The 20,581-nt window shown below is 33.5% G+C and overlaps 1 non-coding gene and 1 pseudogene across 1 annotated transcript; one reads left to right on the top strand and one right to left on the bottom strand.

Moving 5' to 3' along the window:
- Positions 1 to 870: 870 nt before the first annotated feature.
- On the bottom strand, positions 871 to 12,713 carry LOC111435634 (annotated as a pseudogene).
- TRNAM-CAU lies at positions 10,345 to 10,416 on the top strand. The gene has a single exon. It is a non-coding gene; the product is annotated as a tRNA-Met (tRNA).
- Positions 12,714 to 20,581: the final 7,868 nt, after the last annotated feature.

Consider the following 20,581-nt stretch of genomic DNA (forward strand, 5'->3'; position numbering starts at 1 on the left):
AAAAAAAAAAAAAAAAAAAGGTTACGTGAAACACCACCACCCATTTTTATTAATATAATATTATAAAAAATTAATCATTTAGTAAATAGGTGACAATAATTTAGAAGATGGAGGAGGAACTTGATTATGAATTGGGTTTGATCCCTTAGGAACTCCGTGTAGAGAGCTTTCAAAAAAAATCAACACCACCCGTCTTCGTCAAGCTTTGGTCGGAAACGACTATAGAAGTGTGGGTGACAACGGCTGACGAAATGAAAGTTTAGATGATGAGTCGCTATGAATTCTAGTTATCACCTACAAAATATATTTTGGTAGAAGAAAATAGGTAATAAATGGTAAAGATAATATTCAAATATTTATAGTAAAAATAATTAACCGGCGGTTATAAATATTTACTTTCCATCTTAAAAATGAAATTACTCTTAATTGAGCAAATCTTTCTAATTATATTGAAAAAATAAAAATTTTAAATAAAAATAATTTTTTAAAAAACAAATAGTTAGCGAGTAAATAAAAAAAACGAAGAAACATAAGAAAATAGCCATATGTGACAATCTCAAAAATTTAAAATTTATTTTTCTATTTTAGCTCTTAAGTGAATCTCCGGTTATAAATATTTTAGCGTTATTTTCAATCAGTAAAATATTTTTTTTTTTTCTATTTTGTTGGCCTTTAATTAAACACTTTGTAATATTATTTAAATTTTATATATATATAATAATCCAACTCACAAGAATGACACTGACACGAGTCACCTCCTAAGAATGACACGTGTCACGCATGGAGATGCTGACTCCCTTATCTCGCATGACATTAACGGCTCGGCTTCTCGACTGCTGCTTGGTATACAAATAATATATGAATGGCCGATGAGCGCACCATTATTTATTTTTGCGTGTTTGGTTTAAGGGCACCCCTAGATATTAAGGGCAGAAAACAACCCTATAGTTGGTTCCACCGGGGCATTGAAGGTGCTGCTTGGATCGTCCATGGGGTAACTGTAAGTGCTGGGGCACCTGTCCTTGAAGAATCACGAGTACCAGGTGGCTCCACAGTTGCCGTAGTTGCAGCAATACTGGTCGCTCCCGAAGAAAATTTAAAATATATATAATAAATTTAAAGAGAAAAAAATATAGTACATATAGAAGAAAAAGTAAAAATAAATTTTTTTTCAGAGAAAAAGCTTGTTCCGTTAATATTCTTAATTAAATTTCAAAAACAAAAATAAATAGTAAAGGAGTAAATAAAGAAATTGATGAAACATAAGACACCCAATATTCAATTTTTGAAATAGGAGTAGGATTAAATATTTAATATTAAAAATTTATTCTCTAAATATTTAACCTTAAAAATTTATATAATTTTATTAAAATAATTTATTTGAGAATAACTGTTAGCATTTATTACACACCAAAAACCTAAAATTTAAGGAAAATTAAATTAATAATATGACTTAATAAAAGTAAAATAGTTAAGAATTATTAAATATCTAAAATTAAAGAACGTAATAAAGTGTTGAAAATATAATAACATTTATCGTGTATTATAGATTTATAGTTGATATAATCAATACAAAAAATATTCTGAGACTTAGGTTGATTTGCTGATGGTACAATTAATTAATGTATTATATAATTAAAATATTCGAAATTCAAAAAATCACTTCCTAACCATTAATTATCGCTTCTAGTATATATTAAATATATTTTTATGAACCATTTAGTTGAGAAAATCAAAAAGAAAAAGAAGAGAGTTTTGGTGACAATACTAGCTATGTTTATTAATATCATGAGAGTCATTTAATAAAGTTTAAAATAAATATTTAAAGTGGAGTATATAGAAGAGGAGCTTAATTATAGAGAGCATATTTTGAGATCTCAAATCTCACATCAATTGGGGTAGGGATGAATCGAAGAGAACCACCAAAAACATCCAGGCTCTCAGAACACCGATGATAACGACTTCTAAGATATAAAATTTATCAAATATAAAATTTATCAAATATAAAATTGAACTAACACCGACGATAACACTTATAAGATATAAAATTTATCAAATATAAAATTGAACTAGAGGAAAAAAAAAAAGGTTTCGGTAAAACAACACCACTAATTTTTATTAATATAATATCATAAAGAAGGGTGGGATCGCGATTTAGAAGGCGATTTAGAAAGGTGGGATCGCCATTTATAAGATATAACTTGGACAATGACAATCAATTTTTATTAGCAATAATGTGGTAAATAAGAAGAGAGCTTTGGTGAAACACCACTACCAATGTTGATTGACATCATTATTTAGTAAATTGGTGAGGATAATTTCTCAAATATATATTTAGAATCGAGTAAATGGGAGAGGAATACGGTTATGAATTGGGTATGGACCTCCTGGAACTACGGGTAACTAGTTGATGGAAGAGGAACACGATTATGAATTGGGTCTGGACCCCCTGGAACTATGGGTAACCGAGTAGATGGAAGTGGGTCTGGACCCCCTGGAACTATGGGTAACCGAGTAGATGGAAAAGGAACACGGTTATGAATTGGGTCTGGACCCCCTGGAACTATGGGTAACCGAGTAGATGGAAGTGGGTCTGGACCCCCTGGAACTATGGGTAACCGAGTAGATGGAAAAGGAACACGGTTATGAATTGGGTCTGGACCCCCTGGAACTATGGGTAACCGAGTAGATGGAAAAGGAATACGGTTATGAATTGGGTCTGGACCCCCTGGAACTATGGGTAACCGAGTAGATGGAAAAGGAACACGGTTATGAATTGGGTCTGGACCCCCTGGAACTATGGGTAACCGAGTAGATGGAAAAGGAACACGGTTATGAATTGGGTCTGGACCCCCTGGAACTATGGGTAACCGAGTAGATAGAAAAGGAACACGGTTATGAATTGGGTCTGGACCCCCTGGAACTATGGGTAACTGAGTAGATAGAAAAGGAACACGGTTATGAATTGGGTCTGGACCCCCTGGAACTATGGGTAACCGAGTAGATAGAAAAGGAACACGGTTATGAATTGGGTCTGGACCCCCTGGAACTATGGGTAACTGAGTAGATGGTAGAGGAACACGGTTATGAATTGGGTCTGGACCCCCTGGAACTATGGGTAGAGATCTTCCAAAAAAATCAACACCATCCGTCTTCATCTCTGTGGACATTCTCCCAAAACGTCGGTAAAACAAGCTCTGATCAGAAGTGATTGTCGGGACGTGGGTGACGACCATGAGAAGTCCGATGAAGATGACCAAATGATGAGCCGACATGAATTCCAATTATCAGAAACCAAAGATATTTAGTAGAAGAAAAAAAAGTATTTAGGAGAAGAAAATAGATAATGAATATTACAAAGAGAATATTCAAGATATTTATAAAGAAAATAATTAATTTCTTAATCACGGTTAGCCGTTATATTTTCTCACTTTAAATATCTTAGCAGTTAGCGTTTCATCACTTTAAATATTTATATCCTAACTGTTTTATCACTTTAAATTAATATCTTATCTGTTTCATCTCTTTAAATATCTTAACTGTTATATTTTAATTGTTATTTGTTAGTAGGTATATACCCGAAGAACCTTAATGCGTTAGCCTGCGTAAAAAAAATATTGTTCTTACTACAAATATATTCTAATCTAATATGATACCATATTTTTATCTTATCAAAATATAGAATAATATAAATGTCTTGCATAGTTTCTAATATTATTTTTATATAAAATTTTGGCGTGGAGATTAAAATTTTTAGAAAATATTTAATTAATACAATTTACTGATAAGAATTTATACGATATAAAATTCATACAACTATATAATTCTATTAACAACCAACCTAATAAGAAAAGAGAAAAAACCGGTAATGAATATTATAACAACGTTATTGAAGTATTTATAAGGAAATTAGGCGACATATTAAGTAAAGGAGTAGGCTCTCTTTTCATTAATTGGTTGAATTTTTGGTCGTTTTAAATAATTTAACTATTTTTTTCATCTAAAAATGGATATATTTAAAATTAAATAGAAAATCGTATACTAAAATAACATATAAATATTATAAAATTAATATTTATTAATAACTATAGTAATATGCATTAAAATTAATATTATTCATATTAATATTTATGAATAATATTAATATGGTTGGCTAAACAAACTAATAAATCTAAAATTTAATGCATATTACTATAGTTATTAATAAATGAAATTAAATTAAAATTTAAGGCATATTATTCCTTTATTAATAAATTATTATAATGATATAAAATTTATAAGTATATCGGTTAACCATAGACTTTAACTTGATTATGAATTCGGTTTGATCCCTCCCTAACTTCGTGTAGAGAGCCTTCAAAAAAATCAACACCACTCATCTTCGTCTCAGTGGATATACTCCCAAAATATCGATACAACAAGCTCTGGTCAGAAGCAACCATCGAGGTATGGGTGACGACGACAAGAAGTCCAATGAATTATTTACGGTTATAAATATAGTCATTTTCGAGGTAAAAAGTGAAATAAATATTTTTTTCTTATTTGATTGGCCCTTAATTGAATATTTAATTAGAATATTATTTAAATTTTAAATATATATATATACACACACATAATAATCCAACCCAAAATCATTTGTGTTGATCTAATTTTTTTTTTGGATCAACCAATTTTTTTTATAAACACCTTGTCTCTGTTTTCTCCATTTGTCAATAAAATTTAAAGTGAAGTATAGAGAAGAGCTTAATTATAAACTGCATATATTGAGATCTCACATCGATAGGAGCCAGGATGAGTGTCAACAATTTCGTTGGGCCTCGAGGAGAGAATCACAAAAAACATCCATACTCTCTCCGAACATGGATGATAACTACTTATAATATATAAAATTAACAATATATATATTTAAATTAATAAATAAATATTTTACAATTTTTAAAATACATTATAATACTTAATATAAGTTGAAGAGAGAGAGGAAAAAAGAGGAAGAAGAGATCAATAATTTAGAAACATATTTATTTCTTAAAATTAGTAACAATAACTTCACAATAATTGATCTACGTAAGCTCGCCACCGGAGGAGGCTGCCACGGCCACGATCCACATAAGCTCGCCACTGGAGGAGGCCGTCGGGGTCCCTAGTTCGGACCGAAATCCAGGAGCTATCGGAGCTGGGATCCACGACGAATGCCCAATTATTATCTTTGTCACTTATAAGCTGCCGTAAGGTTTGAGTGTCGGAAATGGCTTGAGACGAAGCTGCGTTGGAGTGGACATGGAAGGAGAAGAGATAAAGGAGGAAGATGAGGAAGCAATTAATGGAGGCTCCCATGCCCAAGTTTGGTGCTCGGAAAGACAAAAATGGGCTGGGATTTAAAGATGAACTAGTACAATCAACGCGTTAAGAGTATTAAATGCTTTGAATTTTCATTGAGAGTGAAATTTGGGGTATTGGCTTGACTTGGACTATGTCTTGGTCTTTGGATTCATCCAAACAAGGTGCGGACCTTTCCACATTGAACCAAATAATGTTTCTATATAGTCATCATAACAATTTCGTTCAATTCTAACATTATTTCATCATCTTAAAAATTGAGTATGTTTTTCGTCATTCAAAACAGCTCATGTGCTCTTTACTCATTTTAGTCAATACTAGGTCGCTTTGGGTCCTTTAAAAATAAAAAACCAGTTTGATTGGATTGGATCGACGGGTCCAATCGAACTGAATTAGTCATCTCCTACCTCTAGCAAACCATTTTTTCCGATGGTTAGATAAACACGACTCTCCACAATGGTATGATATTGTCCACTTTGAGCATAATCTCTCATTGCTTTGCTTTGGGCTTCCCAAAAAGATCTCGTACCAATGGAGAGAGTATTTTTTTTATTATAAATTCATGATCATTCCCTACTTTAGCAGATGTGGACTTTTATCATCCAACACAGACCTTATTAGTTACTCCGTTTAGCAATCTTTTATAAAGGAATGAAAATTTAATGGTTAAAATAATTTAACTTAATAAAAACAAATTAACTAGCAAATATAAAATTTTTAGAATTAATTATGAGAATCCAATATACATATATATTATTTATTCATAAAAAAATGGATGCAACATCAAATACAATTTTTGAATTTCAATTACTCTAAAATGGGAACAACTAACACAAATAATATCATCTTCACTAAATTGTGGTTAGTCCAATTATTTAATTGGTTGGACACATATTTGGCGATGTCCTCAGAGTAAGAGTAAGCTCGCCACCAGAGGAGGCTGCCACGGCCATCGGTGTCAGAGTAAGAGTAAGCTTGGCGCTGGAGGAGGCCATCGGTGACCCTAGTTCCGACCGGAATGCAGGAGCAACCAGAACTGGGATCAATGTAGAATGTCCGACTATTATTATTGTCATTTATAAGCTGCCGTAGGTTTTGAGTGTCGGAAATGGCTTGGGAAGAAGCTGCATGGGAATGAAAATGGAAGGAGAAAAGATGAAGGAGGAAGAGGAGGAAGAAAACAATGGAGGCTTCCATGCCCAAATTTGGTGTCGGGAAGGAGAAAAATGGGCGAGGGATTTAAAGATGAACTAATATAATGTATTAAATGCTTTGAATTTTTCATTGATTTGACTTTGACAAAGTCTTGGTCTTTTGATTCACTTAAATATGGTGTGGAAAATTATTTCCAACATATATTATAGTCTACTCGAAGCTCGTGGGTTATGTCCATTTATTAATCGTCCTAAATCACTGTTTAAACAAACGCGTAAAGAAAGGTTTTTTTTTTTTATTAATTAATAGGATCGAAAATATAGATTATATTTTATGTCCTTAACCGTCTCTCTGACATAATATCTACTACTCAAAAGTGTGAATAGATCAGAAAATATTATTACTGAATGAAAGAATACAGATTTAAAAACAAGAAATAGAATTGAAATTGAAAGTTCAAGTCTAAATATCAATAATTATATCTTCGTTCTCGTTTTGCTAGCAGTTTAGTGAGTTATGGTTAACTAGAGATGAAGATCCTTGCGTCTTTAAAGAAACTTGAGTTGGAAACTGGTATTGAGTTTGATTTTTATTTGAGATGATGACATCATTTAAATGCGAGATTAAAACTTTCAAGTATTTTGTTTATTATTTTAATTTCATAAATTATGATATGAGTATTTGAAGGGTAGCATGGAGTTATGAAGCTTACTACTCATGATTATAACTTCTTTTAACGGGCATTTGAAGAATAGTGGAGGGTTACTTGTGAATCATTGTCATAACATCTTGCAGGTGTAGTGATCATTTGAAGGGTAGAGAGGAAGGTACCAAACTTGTCACGGTCATAACTTCTTTTTGTTGAGGATTATTGGAGTGAGTCCTACATTGGCTAATTTAGGGAATGGGTTTATAAGCGAGGAATGCTATCTCGTGGTATGAGACCTTTTGGAGAAGGTCATAGCAAACCCATGAGAGCTTATGCTCAAAGGGGACAATATCATACCATTGTGGAGATCCGTGATTCCTAACATGGTATTAGAGCCCTCCAAAGAAAGGAGTCGAGCCTCAATTAAAGGGAGGCAATTCGAGAGCTCCATAAGCCTCGAGGGAGGCTTATAGTGTATTTTGTTCGAGGGGAGGATTATTGAGGATTATTGGGAGTAAGTCTCACATTCGCTAATTTAGGGAATGATGATGGATTTATAAGTGGGGAATACTGTCTCAAGCTTGTTAATTTCTTTGATTTAACGATTTTTACTTCAACAAAAGCTTTGAATCGTGAAATATTGAATTGGAGAGTACTAATTTGAGAAAAAAGAATTTATTGTGAAAATATTATGTGTTAGCTTTCCAACCCATCCAGCTCTTATTACCACCACTCCATATATAAATATGTGAGCTCTTACTTATTCTAAGCAAAGTGTTGGCTTTTATATTATAGGGTTCTAAGGGCAGAAGACGACCGTATAATTATAGTTGGTTCTTCCGGGACAAGCAAACATAACGGGGGCAATGTCTTCTGGGTAACTGTACTCATATGGGCACATATTCTTGAAGAATCTGGAGTAACCTGTCGATCCGCAGCTGCTGTCTCGGACAGTGCAGCAGTATCGATCACCACCAAACACGGTGCAAGGATTGTTGCAGCCTCCAGGAGCCTTCAGCTCCTTCGGGCATTGTCCGTTGATGTCCGCCTTGCAACTTTATAAGAATATGAACAACACAATAAATTTACTATATAACTTATCCAACCTAACTTAACCTTTTGAATTGGACGATACTTTAATATGCTAAATTAATAATAATAAAAATTAAATAAAATATAAAGTTTAGAGATATTTTATTAATTTAATTTACCCGATATTGCCACGAGTACACTCGCTAAAAGTGGGGCTGAATTCTATCGAAACATTAAAGCCATCGGTGAGAGAAATATCACCGATGTCCAAGTTCAAGATATCGAACTGGTAGAATGTATATTCGGCGAGGGTGGTGGGCAGAGTACCATAAGCTTGGCACGGGAGGAGGCCACCACAGTCACCAGTCTCACATCTACCACGACCTGACGCATCGAAGTTGCAGTTGGTTCGAGCTCAAATACGAGCATCCATAACATCGGATTTCACTTCAAGTGTCCAAACATCAGTTTGATTAAGCTGTCGTCCACCGCCTGGCACTGCAGCAGCCCAAACAGTGAAAACACAATTGTTCCGGATTTCAAAGACAGTTGCATGGGTGTAAGAAAAAAAAAAAAAAAATCATAATTATCCTCTTTGTCTTTGTTTCCATCTTCCTACTTTGCATCTTTACACGATCCTAAGTCGTAGCTAACTAGAGATCGAAGAACATTTCTTTTAAAGAAAAGAAAGTCGAATTGAAAATAATTATTTAATTTGATATTTAATAAAGATGGATAATGGAACATTCAAACTTTCAAATTTATAATAATAATAATAATAATTTCTTGGATTATATTTATATCAATAATAAAGTGCATAGATAGAATTTTGGTATTTTCTCCTATGAATTAATACTTTTTAAATTCTTATTAAATATATGGAAGGCTACGTATATTTTATTATAATGGTTAAAATAATTTAAGATAAAAATAGTTGAATTTTAATTTAGTGTGAAAAATTGAAAATACATTTAAATAATAATAATTATAATTGTCAACCATCTATAATCTATAATCCATCTATGGCTCCTAGTAGAGACTTTCTCTCCATTTTATTCCTTTTTATTCAATACTATTCAATATTTAATAATTGAAAGCTAATTTAATATATATATAATTATTGCGACAGGTAGATAACTTTCATGGAAAGGTCAAAAATATGTTATAAATTAATTAAATTCCATTTTTAAAAAAATCATTAATTTGAATAATAAAGAAATAATTGAGTTTAGTTTATAAAAGGTTAAATTAATAAAAATACTCTTTTTGTCTTAAAAATTCTCGAACCGTCACTTTTGGATGGAACCGTTAATACTTTATTTTAAATACATCCAAAAAGTTTTAAAAGTTTCATTAATATTTTAAATATTTTTCAAAAAACTACAAAAATACCAGTAATGTAAGTATATGGATAGAATATTATTGTCACATTTTAAAAGTACCCATCAGTAGAATGCCGGTTAGTTAGGTTAAGTTGAAAAATATTTTGAGCTTGTTGGATTGGTGAATTGAATGATATAAATGGGATTGACAACTTAATCTTAATCCAACTTGACCTATTTTCGGGTTGGATTGAATTAGGTCATTCAGTTGCTCATTTACTAATATAAGAATATTATTAATTGGTCGGTCTGATTTACTCAATTTTCTTTTCTATTCGACCAAAAATTAAAATATGAATTTATTGACAAAGTAATCTTTAAGCTTGACTTTATTTAGGGAGGTTTAATTATTTTTTTAGTTCAATAACGGGTGGGTGAGAGATGGAAATTTTTTTATCTTTTAATTTTAGATTTAACATCAATTTAATTTTATGTTAAAATTGGGTTAGTTTTGATTTTAACCCAATTTCGAATCCATTTTCGAATTCATGATCTAATTCAATATACAAAATTTTCATTTATTTCAATTCAAACGAAAGGGAAGTTTTTAAGAAAAATTAAAAAAAAAAAAAGGCTGAAATTCTCTTTTTAATAATGTATATTTAGCAATATAAAATGTTAGTAAAAAAATATATAATAGAAATAAATAATTGGAGGTGAAAAAAGGATTTAATTTTGTTCTCACTTTGTTTAGATTTATAGACAAATACGTGAAATTCAACGAATTTTCATATTTCTAAAAATAAAACTTTTTTTATATAAATATAATTGTAGCCAAATATCCAACAGATCAGAGTGGCGCAGCGGAAGCGTGGTGGGCCCATAACCCACAGGTCCCAGGATCGAAACCTGGCTCTGATAGAGAAAAGCTTCCCAACTCTATTTTTGTTTTATCTTGCATGTTTCGGGTTTTGACGAAACTGGGCCCATTAGGCTTATATATTGAGCTGGTCTTAGTCACTGGGGCACGAAACTTGGCCCATTGATCTGATCTCTTATGTTCATTGTGGCTAATAAAATATTGGGTTGGGCCTTATCTGACCTGTTTTGGGTTTTAATGAAATTGGGCCCATTGATCTTATTTATATTAGGCTGGGCTTAGCCCTGGGCTCGAAACTGGGCCCATTGAGCTTATGGATATTGGGGTATGCTGTCTGAAATGTTTTGGGTTTTCACGAAAGTGGGCTTAAATATATTAGACTGGGCTTAGTCTGTTATGTTTTGGGTTTTAACAAAAGTGGGCCGATTGGGCTTATTAATTGGGCTGGTCTCAAAACTGGGCCAATATGTTGGGCTTCATCCTCGGTTCGAAACTGGACCAATTGGGCTTATACATAGTGGGCTGGGCTTAGTCTGATCTGTTTTGGGTTTAAATATATTGGGCTGGGCTTCGTCTGTTCTGTTTTGTAGTTAATGAACGTGGGCCGATTGGGCTGGGTTTTTCCGTGGGTTTGAAACTGGGCTTATTGGGCTTCTAGATATTGGGATGGGCTTATGCTGATCTGCTTTGGGTGTTAACGAAACTAGGCCACTTGTGCTTCGATATAGGCTGGGCTTAGACATGGGCTCGAAACGTGGCCCATTGGGCTTTTCTGTATTGGGCTAGGTTTAGTCTGATTTCGTTTCTCTATAGATATTGGGCTGGGCTTAATCTGATATTTTTTGGGTTTTAACGAAAGTGGGTCGTTGTGCTTATATATTGGGCTGGGCTTAACCTAGACTCGAAACTGGGCCTTGTGTTTTTCAATTTTGTACAAGGAAATTAACGTTTCTTAATTATATAAATACTTAAAATCATAATAAATACTTGAATCGTGAAGTATCATTGCTATTCGAGAGTTACTTAAAGTTTAGATTTATACAATTTTCGTTTGAAATTTCAAAATTTCAATATATACGTATAAATTGAGGAAAAGCAAATGTTTTTATGTTTATTGAAAATATCATATGTGCTAATTTTTCAATCCATCCCACCGTTGGTTTATATATTGTAGGGTTCTAAGGGCAGAAGATGATTGTATAGTTATAGTTGGTTCCTTTGGGACAAGTAAATACACGAGTGCCAATGTCTTCTAGGTAACTATACGCATTTGGGCACAGATTCTTGAAGAATATGGAGTAACGTGTCGACCCACAGCTGCTGTCTGGGACAGTGCAGCAGTATCAATCGCCACAAAACACGATGCAAGGATTGTTGCAGCCTCCAGGAGCCCTCAACTCCTTTGGGCACTGTCGGTTGATGTCTGTTGTGCAGCTTAATAAGAACATAAATAAGACAATAAATTTATTTACTATAATAGGCTAAATTAATAAAAAAAAATAACAATTTTAAATTTTGTATTTCTTCTAAAAAAAAATATTTTTTAAAACGGTACCAATAGGAATGAAATTTTAAAAGAACTTAATTTTTCATTATTTTGAAAATTAGAAAGATTAAGAAACTTTTAAAAATTTTAAGATATTTTTATAGTAAAATATAAAATATAGATGTATTTTATTAATTTAATATAATTTAATATACCGGATACTGCTGCCATAAAAGATAACGACATATAGAATATAAATTGAACAATGACTTGTCCTTTGTTTAAAGTCTTTCTTTGTTTGATCCAAACAATCATTATGTTCCTATCATATTTAGCCAACGCTAATTTTTTTCTCTTATTTCTTATTCAATTAGAAATTTTCTCAAAATGTATGTTATTTGAAAATTCACTCCCTAACCGGTTGAACTTAAACAGGAAGAGTGTTTGGACCCCTCCATGATAACTACATGTAGAATATAAATTGAACAATGACAATAAATTTTTATTAGCCATACTGTGGTAAATAAAAAAAGATAGAAAAAGAGTTTCGGTGAACACCACCACCAATGTTGATTGACACCATAAAGAGTTCATTAGTAAATTGGTGAGGATAATTTCTCAAATATATATTTAGAACCGAGCAGGTGGAAGAGGATCACGGTTATGAATTGGGTCTGGACCCCCTGGAACTACGGGTAGAGATCTTCCAAAAAAATCAACACCACCTGTCTTCATCTTTGTGGGTATTCCCCCAAAACGTTGGTTAAATAAGCTCTGATCAGAAGTGACCGCGGGGGCGTGGGTGACAACCATGAGAAGTCCGATGAAAATGACCAAATGATGAGCAGCCATGAATTCCAATAATAAAAAACCAGAGGTATTTAGTAGAAGAAAATAGATACTGCATGCTATAAGGGAACATTGAAAATATTTATAGAGAAAATAATTAATTTATGAATCAACAAAATCAACAAAATTTTCTTCTAATGGTAGAATTCTTCATCACTTTAAATATCTTAGTTGTACAAAATAATTAATTTCTAAATCAACAAAATCAACAAAATTTTCTCCTAATGGTAGAATTCTTCATCACTTTAAATATCTTAACGGTTATATCTTGGTTGTTATGTATATACCTAATGAACCTTAGTGCGTTACCCAAATATTGTTCTTAGTAAGAATATATTATAAATCTTCACTAATATGATACCATATTTTTATCTTATCAAAATATAGAATAGTATATATGTCTCGCATAGTTTCTAATACTATATTTATATAAAATTTTAACGTGGAGATTAAAAATTTTGGAAAATATTTATTTAATACAATTGAGTGATAAAGATTTATAAGATATAAAATTGAACATACGACTATATAATTCTATTAACGACCAACCCAATAAAAAAAGAGAAAAAAAACCGGTAATGAATGTTACAATGAGGTTATTGAAGTATTTACCTAATCCGGAAGCTTTGGGGACTCCGAGAATTGGGTCGATTCGCTGATGGTGCAATTAGTTAATGTATTATATAATCAAAATGTTCGAGATTCAAAAATTCACTTCCTAACATTAATTATCGCTTTTAGTATATATTAAAGAGTTGTAAGATATAAAATTGAACAGCGACAATATATTTATATGAACGATTTATTAATATCATGAGAGTCGATTATTTAATAAAGTTGTTGGGATAAATTTGTCAATAAAATTTAGAGTGAAGTATATGGAAAAAGAGCTTTGTTTGAATCCCACATCCATCCTAACCAAGAACGAGTGTCAGCGATTTTGTTTGGCCTCAAAGAGAGAACCACAAAAAACATCCACTCTCTCATAACACCCACGATAACTACCTATGAGATATAAAATTTATCACATATAAAATTGAACGAGAGAAAAAAAAAGTTTAAGTGAAACAACACCGCCAATTTTTATTAATATAATATCATAAGAAAAAATTGAACAATGACAATAAATTTTTATTAGCGATACCGTGGTAGATAAGACGAGAGTTTAGGTGAAACACCACCATCAATGTTGATTGACATCATAAAGAGTTCATTATTTAGTAAATTGGTGAGGATAATTTCTCAAATATATATTTAGAACCGAGTAGATGGAAGAGGAACACGGTTATGAATTGGGTCTGGACCCCCTGGAACTATGGGTAGAGATCTTCCAAAAAAATCAACACCACCCGTCTTCATCTCTGTGGATATTCATCCCAAAACGTCGGTAAAATAAGCTCTGGACAGAAGTGACTGTCGGAACGTGGGTGATGATCATGAGAAGTCCGATGATGATGACCAAATGATGAGCTGCCATGAATTCCAATTATTAGAAACCAAAGGCATTTAGTAGAAGAAAAGAAGGTATTTAGGAGAAGAAAATAACAATTAAGAAGGTATCTTAATTGTTATTTGTTAGTAGGTATGATGAAATTTGGTCGGTATAAAAAAAATATTGTTCTTACTACGAATATATTATAAATCTTCTCTAATATGATACCATATTTTTATCCTATCAAAATATAGAATAATATATATATCTTGCATAGTTTCTAATACTATATTTATATAAAATTTTGATGTGGAAATTAAAAATTTTAAAAAATATTTAATTAATACAATTTAGTGATAAAGATTTATAAGATATAAAATTAAACATAAATTCGATAATGAATATTATAACGAGGTTATTGAAGTATTTACAAGGAAATTAGGAGACATGTTAAGTAAAGTAGGCTCTTTTTTCAATTGAATTCTTCGTCATTTTAAATAATTTAGCTATTTTTTTCATCTAAAAATCGATGTATTTAAAATTAAATAAAAAACGATATACTAAAATAACATATATTTTTAGTGTATACAATATGTATGAATAATACTAATATGAATGGCTATTACCGTTTGGATCCGTCCATTGAAACTTAACAGTGAGAACCACCAAAAACATCCATACTCTCTTGTAACACCGATGATAACTACTTATAAGATATAAAATTTATTACATATAAAATTGAACGACAGAAAAAAGGGGTTTCGGTGGAAAACACCACCCATCTTTATTAATATAATATCATAAATAATTCATTTAGTGAATGGGTGAGAATAATTTAGAAAATGGGAGAGGAACTTGATTATGAATTCAGTTTGATCCCTCTGGAATACCCCAAAAAAATCAACACCACCAGTTTTTGTCTCGGTGGATATACCCCCAAAACGTCGATAAAAGAAGCTCTGGTCAGAAACGATCACCGAGATGTGGGTGACGACGACAAGAAATTTGATAAAGATCAACACGATCAACATCACCAGTTTTTGTCCAGTGGATATATTCCCAAAACGTCGATAAAACAAGCTCTGGTCAGAAACGATCACCGAAGTGTGGGTGACAGTGACAAGAATTCCAATCAGAATGACTAGATGAAAATTGAGATGATGAGTGGCTATTGAAGGTTATAAATATTTACTTTCCATCTAAGGGGTAAAATAATTTTTTTTTCCTATTTCATTAGCTATTAATTGAGCAAATCGATTATTGAATTATTGGCTGTTATAAATATTTTAGGGTTATTTTCAATCCAAAAATGAAATAAATTTCTCTTTCCTAGTTGGCCCTTAATTGAATACTTAATTGGAATATTATTTAAATTTTAAATATATATATATATATATATATATATATATATATATATATAATAATCCAAAAAACCAGCTCAATTAGGTAACTTATCTAATTTTTTTTTGTATCAACCAATTTTTTTTAAACCCTGTATTTGTATTCTCAACTGTAGTATGGATTTTAAGAAATGAAATTAAATTAAAAATTTTGATATATTATTGTTTTATCCATAAATTATTCTAATAGTATAAGATTTACAAGTATATCTCATTTAACATAATTTATTCCACCGAATTTTTGAAATAGGGATAAGACTAAATATTTAACATTAAAAATTTATATAATTTTATTAAAATAATTTATTTAAGAATAATTATTAAGATTTATTACCGTCTCAAAAACCTAAATTAAATTAGCTTTTAATTAGTTAAAATTAAATTAATAATATAATAACATTTACCATGCGGTCTATTATAAACTTACCGATATAATCAATACAATGAATTGAAAATATAATACCACTTTATTATAAACAATGCGCCGGTGGAGGAATAACAAAGGCATCGTCATGAGAATTTGAATGTGAAGAACATCTTGTAACAAAGAATTTGATCAAACCTAAATGAAGACGGGTGGTGTAGATTTTTTGGAGACACAATGTCACCTATGTTTATTAATATCACGAGAGTAAAGTTGTCTAGATAAATTTGTCAATAAAATTTAAAGTGGAGTATATGGAAGAGGAGCTTAATTATGAATAACATATTTTGAGATCCCGTATCGATTTGAGCTAGGACGAGTGTCAACGATTTCGTTTGTCCTCCAAGAGAGAACCACCAAAAACATCCCTACTCTCTCAGAACACCGATGATAACTACTTATAAGATGTAAAATTTATCACATATAAAATTGAACTAAGAAAAAAAAAAGTTTGTGAAATGAACACCACCAATTTTTATTAATATAATATTATAAAGAATTCATCATTTAGTAGATCGATGGGAACTAGGAGATGGAAGAGGAACTTGATTATGAATTAGGTTTGATCCCTCCGGAACTTCGTGTAAAGAGCCTTCAAAAAAATCTATACCACCCGTCTTCATTTCGGTGGATATATCCCAAAACATCGATAAAACAAGCTTTGGTCAGAAGCGACCACCAAAGTGTGGGTGACGACGACAAGAAGTCCGATGAAGATGATGGGGTGAAAATTCAGATGATGAGTCGCGCATGAATCCCAGTTATCACATACAAAATGTATTTTTGGTAGAAGAAACTTGGTAATGAATTGTAACGACAATATTCAAATACTTAAAAAAAATAATAATAATTAACCTATGTATCACCATGCCGTTATATTCCTTATTTTGGTAGAAGAAAATAGGTAATGAATTGTAACGCAAATAATTAACCTATGTATCACTAATATTCTCAAGAATGAAATTTTTTTTTTCCTATTTAATTGGCCATTACTTGATTTGAATATTATTTAAATTTAAAATATATATACATAATAATCCCATTCAAAACGTACTCATTTGGGTTAGGTTGATCTAATTTTTTTTGTCAACCATTTGATAGGGTTAATATAACACATGCAGAAGCAATTTGGATCTTAGACACTTTTAGAACATCAATTATAGTAAATAACTAGCATGTTCATAAGTATTAAAACTTAATGAGTTTATATACTAACCTTTTGTAGTTCAAACTCATTTTTCCTCACGAACCGGTTTCGAACCACCACTAGTGCCTTCTCCACTATCCTCCGGCCTTAGAACGGGATTGTGGAATCCGGTGAGTGACTAAATTTGGGAGGGATTTTGTACATGTGAAGAGAGTGTTTGTGAGAGGGTTTTCTCAAGGTTTTTCACCAAGAAGAAGACCTTCCATGTACCATGATCACTTTATTTAAAGAGTCATGTTTGTACGTTCATGCAAATTTGAGATCAACAAATTTTGACACTTAAAATTTCACTCAAATGTTTGGGATTATGTGACAAGCATGCATGTTTGAATTAACCAAATTTTGACACCCAAAATTCCACTCAAACTTGTGAGGTTTATTTGGCAAGCATGCAAGTTTGGTTAAACCAAATTTTGACACCTCAAAATACCACTAATATGAAATTTTCCATTAAATGGAGTCAACATTTTGACTTTCTTCATTTTAATTCAACAATTAATTTGAATAATGTATTTCAAATTAAAGTAACATTAAATGATTAATTAAACTATTTAATTAATATTTAATATTAATTCAAATGTCAATCTCAATCAATTCCGATTAAGATATTTAAATCTTATTTAAATATCTCAGATTCTCTCTTTTTGTTTAATTCGTAAATAAAACAAAAATGCGGTTAAATATATTGTATATATGTAGCGCATATTCCCTAATTTGAATTCGAACACTTCGAACTCACTCGTCACACTGTTCTATGGTGTAGTCCGATATGAGCTAGCAGAGGAACCTAATGGACCTATAGATCATGGGCTCCAACGATCCAAGATTAACCGGTTAAACTCATTAACCTTGTTAACCAACATTCATTAACTACTAGGACACTCCACTATAATCTAGTAGTTGCACTCCCTTCACTCTAGATATATTTTTGTCCATTTGATATAACTATGATTAGTAAGTTGATCCTTCACAGGTTGTTCGTAACTAGAGCTGGGTCAATTTACCATTTTACCCCTAAAGTTACTTCTTGTTCCTTATGTCTCACTAATCCTCTAATGAACAATTGGTTTGTGGTCCAACCAGTAAACCGAATCCCTCTCAGGCTAATGAGAGGGTGTGGCCCCTTGTTCAAGACCTGGAGTAGGTGCTTAAGGGAACTACCTCTCTTCTATCCCTAAAAGTGGGTAGGAGTAAATTCCATCTTGCACCCCACATCCTCAGCCATTCACCCAGTCTTACCCCTGAAATGGCAGGCCTATTGAGTCGGCGAACTAGAGCCACTCTCACCCATGCAAATGCCATTCACCCAGTCTTACCTCTGAAATGGCATGTAACGACCCTAAATTTTCACATATCCAGAGTCGCCACTAACGTCTCATGCTCATCTCTAATGCAGAATAAAAATCTAAGCATGCTCATTTTTAATAGCGGAAAAATTTAAAACTTCAGAATTCATTAAAACTTTGGAAAACACTGCCGGACTTACGTGTTTCAAACATTGAGCTAGAGTTCCAAAAAGAAAAGAAAATAAAATAAAACGACTACAAATTAATTAATATAAGTGAATGAATTGCAAACGCCCTATTCTAACTAAGACTAGGAATTAAATATGCATCTATCCTATGCACGCGCCACAGTCTCTGATCACGATGCCACCGTCAACCGTACATGGGCGCCTTGCCTTTACCTGAAAAAATAAAATGGCACACGGCCTGAGTATTTCGAAGAAATACTCAGTAAGTGACCCCACTATAGGGGTCATGCTAATGCAAACACATGCAATCATGAATAGGGACCTATCTCTAATCATCTTAGGGGTGGCCTCCAGTCTCGGAAAAATTGGATGTGTAGTACTTCCCTACACACGACTCACACGTGCGAGTGTGAGTCCCCAGGGCGCTCGCACACCCCCTGGACCCTCTGGTCAAGCTAATCTGTAGCGACGTCCGGAGGTCAGCGGAACCCCATAGTGTCATGCGCCTCATGAACACCCTCATCTGTGTGCTTTCGCACCTGTGCGCTTTCGCGCTCATCATAAGGTGCGCGTCCGCACTCATCATCTCTAGGGGAAGTAGCCCTATGCTTATGAACATACAAAATGCATGAGGTCCCTCTAAATCCATCGTAATGTCTCTTCTGACACAACCCTCTAGTCTCATCTCTTTGTTACTCTAGGTAACGCATACTCGTGGATATTTATATTAATATCATTTTCATGCTCTTAGGGTTGTGTCCTACGTCGATCTAACGACATGATGCAGTATGGCACTCATCATCATCTAGCATGCTCAATATGGAAAACATCATCATATTAAGGTAAAAATCATGCAATCATCATGCTCATCATAATGCCACAACGTGCGTCAAACATATCAAGCGTCACTCAACAAATTATGTATATACCGCGCATATCATCAAGCATCATAATCCACACAACATCATAACTCATAGAATTATTTAGCCTATTCTATAGTAAGGCCACTTACTTGGTTGGCCTTGGCCGAAGTACTCCCTAAATCGCTAAACGTAAGCTCCCGTTCCGTGAGAGCCGCTCCCTACGTCCTCGGGGTTTGTTTCCTATCACACCGTCCACCACTTTCCGTTAGTATTTCACAATTAATTTACCTATAATTTAATAAATGTGAAATACGGCTCTGAAACGGTCTCGGATACCTTAATCGGGGCCGAAAACAGATTCGGGAGGGTCGGAACAGTTGAAACCGGGCTGAAAACAGGTGAGCCGAGCCGAACAGCCGCTGGAGCCGCCGGAGGGAGCCCGAGCCGTTTGCGCCGAGTCGAGCCGAGGGATTGCCTGCGCCGTTGAGTGACACGTGGCAGTAGCAGAGAAAGCCACGTCGGGCGGCAGTGTCGGGTCGAAGCGCGGGTCGCAGCCCGGTTCGGGTCGTGGGCTGTGGAGGGCTACTGGGCCAAGACTAATCGTTGGGCCTCGGCTTACTGGGCTGGGCCGCAGGAGTTTGGTTTGCAGGCTGGCTCAATTGGACCGTGGGTCTGGTCTGGGTTGGTTCAACTGAACCGTAGCTTCTGGGCCGGTTTGAGGTTTGGGCCGCTGAAGTTGAGCTGGGCCGAAGGTAGAGGCCAAGGGAGGAACGGGCTGGCTCTCCCGGGTTCTGGGTTCGGGTTGACCCGGATCCGTGGATCTCGTCTTCCTTACCCGACTTCGGCCGATTTTCTGGCGAGCTTTCTCTCTCTTTCCCGCGGCGTTTCCGTTGCCGATTTCGGTCCTCTTCCTTCCCTTTTCCTCTTTGTTTGTCGTCCTTCTCTCTTTTCTGGGAGTTTTGCGGCCTAAAAGCTCCTAAAAGCCATGGATCTAAGAATCGATTAAGAAACCTAATCTTTCCGACCTCGGTTACCGACGACGACGCTTAGGAAATAACACAAAACGCACCC

This window comes from Cucurbita moschata, unplaced genomic scaffold (assembly GCF_002738365.1).
Source record: "Cucurbita moschata cultivar Rifu unplaced genomic scaffold, Cmos_1.0 Cmo_Scf00050, whole genome shotgun sequence".
NCBI lineage: Eukaryota > Viridiplantae > Streptophyta > Magnoliopsida > Cucurbitales > Cucurbitaceae > Cucurbita > Cucurbita moschata.